This window comes from Mus pahari, chromosome 21 (assembly GCF_900095145.1).
Source record: "Mus pahari chromosome 21, PAHARI_EIJ_v1.1, whole genome shotgun sequence".
In the NCBI taxonomy this organism is placed as follows: Eukaryota; Metazoa; Chordata; class Mammalia; order Rodentia; family Muridae; genus Mus; species Mus pahari.
This window is the reverse complement of record NC_034610.1, coordinates 23,048,604-23,052,448: the sequence shown is the minus strand read 5'-3', so window position 1 is coordinate 23,052,448 and position 3,845 is coordinate 23,048,604.

Genomic DNA, 3,845 nt, shown 5'->3' with positions numbered 1-3,845 from the left:
TCTGCTCTCCTCCAGTCACCTCTGCTCTCCTCTAGTCACCTCTGCTCTAACCAGTCACCTCTGCTCTAACCAGTCACCTCTGCTCTCCTCCAGTCACCTCTGCTCTCCTCCAGTCACCTCTGCTCTAACCAGTCACCTCTGCTCTAACCAGTCACCTCTGCTCTCCTCCCTCAAAGCAGGTGACTCTAACTCTGCTGTCTGTCTCAATGGGAGTTCTAGTTAAGCATTTATTAAAGGACTTTTTATGTGTGTGACTGATATGCCTTCATGACAGGGGTACCCCATGCAATGTAGTACCCACAGAGGCCAGAAGAGAGTGACAATGACATCTAGAAATGGAGTTACCAATGGTCGTAAGCTGCCGTGTAGGTGCTGGGAACTGAACTCAGGTCCTCTGCAAGAGCAGTAACTGCTCTTAACCACTGAGCCACAGCTCCGGACCCTATATAAATATATAACTGGTGTTCATATTCAGAAGCACAGCATGCAGTTTTTTGACTGGCTGCTGCGATTGTTGCCGCCAGCTCTTTGGAAGCCCGAGGCAGGAGAATCACCTAAGGCCAAGGGCAGCCTAGGCTTGTGTCTGGGCCCAGTCTCAGGAAGAAAATACCGTGCATGCAAGTGTTTGCTTATGGCTCTTCTCATCTAGTGGTCTGTATGTCTGTCCTTAAGGCAGTGAACTAACACTTCGAGTACTATAGCTTTGTAACTAACTTTTGAAATTGGGAAGTATGTGTCTCCACCCTGGCCTCTTTTCCGAATTATTGTGGTTATCTCCTGCATTTTGATATGAATTATAGTGTTGGCCTATCTATTTTTGCAAGTAGTTAGGAATATCTTCCCATTTTATTTAATTTAAAAAAAAAAAAAAAAACGCATGTGGGTGCTGGAGAGATGGCTCAGGGGTTAAGAGCACTGACTGGTCTTCCAGAAGACCCAGGTTCAATTCCCAGCACCCACATGGCAGATCACAGCTGTCTGTAACTCCAGTTCCAGAGGATCTGATGTCCTCTCACAGATTTACATGCTGGCAAAACACCAATACATGTGAAATGAATAAATCATTTAAAAAAAAGTGAATAGGCATTTTATCTGCATGCATGTACACCACATACATGAAGTGTCCAAGGAGGTGGGTAGAAGGTATCAGATCCCCTGGAATGGGAGCCACAGAAGACTGTGAGCCACTACCACATGGTTGCTGGGGATTGAACCCAGGTCCTCTGGAAGAGCAGTCAGTGCTCTGGACTGCTGGGCTGTCTCTCCAGCCTTGGTAGTTTGGAAAACTACTAGTGACAGTGCTGAGTTTATCTGGGGGGAATATCCCGTGTCTGCACTACCATCCCTGGCCATCCATGAACACATGAATACACTCCTGTCTGTTACATGGTTGGGCTGGGGACTAAACCTGCACTTTGCACAAACTAGGCAAGCCGGCTGCTACCCCTGAACTCCCCGCCCCGCCCCACCCCCAGCCTGTGTGTTATTCAGTTGTATTTTTCTTTCAGTGGTGTTTGACAGTCTTTAGAGTACGGATGTCACATGCCCTCTCTGGTTGTCCCGAAGTGCTTGTCCTGTGCTGCTGTAAGTGGACCTTGGCAACTTCTGCTCAGTTGGTAATGTATACAGATAAGCCCCTTCATTGATCTTGTTCCTGGAGGCTTTGCGGAGTCAGGCACACTTCCACGTATGGGTGGGAACTGTTTGTTTGTTTGTTTTTTCCCCTACTCAGGCTCTTGTGGACATCTGGAATAAAGAGAGTTACATCACCCTTTCCAGTTTGACTCTTGCCTTGCCCAGTGGATCAGGTTAGGACTTGTAGTCCAGTGCTGAGATGCGGTAGAAAACCGGCGTCCTTTCCTTAGTCCTAACGGGAGAGGAGGCCTTTCAGGGGTTTTGATTTTGTTTTATTTTTGAAGACAGGGGTTTCTCTGTGTAGCTTTGGCTCTCCTAGATCTAGCTCTGTAGACCATGCTGGCCTCAAACTTAAGAGATCTGCCTGCCAGGATGCTGAGATTAAAGGCGTGTGCCAGTACCATCCCGACGACTTTTAGCTTATTCACTATTGCGTCTGACTGCTGGCTAGTTTTACATCAGTTTGATACAACCGGGAATCATTTGGGAAGAGGGCACATCTGTTGAGGAATGCCTCTACCAGACTGGCCAGTAGGGTATGCTCTTGATTAATGATTGATTGGGTATGCCCGGCTTTGGCTCACTGGTCTGTTACATGTGCATGTGAAGTGTGCACAGTAAGTGTGTTTCTCCTTAGAGGGCTGCAGGGGCTTTAGCCTCTTTTTTTTTTTTTTTTTTTTAAAGATTTATTTATTTATTTATTTAATTGTGTCTTCAGAAGAGGGAGTCAGATTTTGTTAAGGATGGTTGTGAGCCACCATGTGGTTGCTGGGATTTGAACTCTGCACCTTTGGAAGAGCAGTTGGATGCTCTTTCCCACTGAGCCATCTCACCAGCCCCTGGCTTTAGCCTCTTTATTTCTGATATTGGTTACCAGGATTTGAATAATTGTCTCCAAAAGGCCAGGGTTAAGGCTTTGGGGCCACACATTTTACCACTAAGAGGTCTTAGGTTATTTGGGGCACACCCTTAGAGGACCATGGATGGCCTTGTCTGTGTAGAAAGGGCTTGCTCCACCTCATTCGAGGAAGTGACTGGGGGACGTGAGCAGAAAGCTGCTTGTGACGTTGGTAATTCCTCTCCTCTCGGTTTTGCTACAGGCTTTGCACATTTTATTGAACTTTCTCGAAGACGGCTCCGTTGTCTGTCATTGACTCTAAACTTCTCCAGTTTTGGTTACCCTACTCTGTCCTCTCATGTCTTGCTTTGGGCTTTTTTGCACTGGAAGACTCCCCTCACCCCCTGTCCGGGCAGCCAGCACTACACCCTCTCCAGCAGCCACCCATATCCCTGCCCCCGCAGGGCAGACTTTCAATCCTTTGTGGACTTCTCTTTGGCCTGATTCATCCCCTACTTCACAGGCTGCCCTGCCATCCTGCCATTGATCCCTACATCGACTCTACGGGTGGCTGAACACACTCTATGCAATTTTAAATCTTAATTTTCGAAGGCTCATTCGTTTTGTGGCCCAGAATCACTCTTTTGGTATGTGGTTCATGTGCTCCTGAGAACAGAATGCATTCTGCTCTTGGCTGGAGTGTTGGCTCACATTCGAGAGAGCCTCGTAGCTGGAAGTTTAGGTTTGCAATACTCTGCTTACGTCCCACCTACTTTGATCAGTGGCTAATAAAGGGGATGTAGAAATCTCTGTATAGTTGTCCTGTAGTTTTGATAGGAGATTCTGGGGATCCCTTGCAGATAACAAAAATCCACAGGTTTGCACAAGCCCATATATGAAATGGAATAGGAACTGCATATAACCACCATACTTCCCTCTGAGTGCTTTAAACAATTGCTGTGATGGTTTGCATGTGCTCAGCCCAGGGAGTAGCACTATTAGAAGGTGTGGCCCAGGCTGGTGAGATGGTGAGCACTGACTGCTCTTCCAAAGGTCCTGAGTTCAAATCCTAGCAACCACATGGTGGCTCACAACCATCTGTAATGAGATCTGACGTCCTCTTCTGGTGTGTCTGAGGACAGCTACAGTGTACTTATATATAATAAATAAATAAATAAAATAAAAAAGGTGTGGCCATGTTGGAGTAGGTGTGTCACTGTGGGTGTGGGCTTTAAGACCCTCCTCATCCTAGCTGCCTGGAAGCCAGTCTTCTCCTAGCAGCCTTCAGATGAAGATGTAGAACTCTCAGCTCCTCCTGCACCATGCCTGCCTGGATGCTGCCATGTTTCAGCCTTGATGATAATGGACTGAA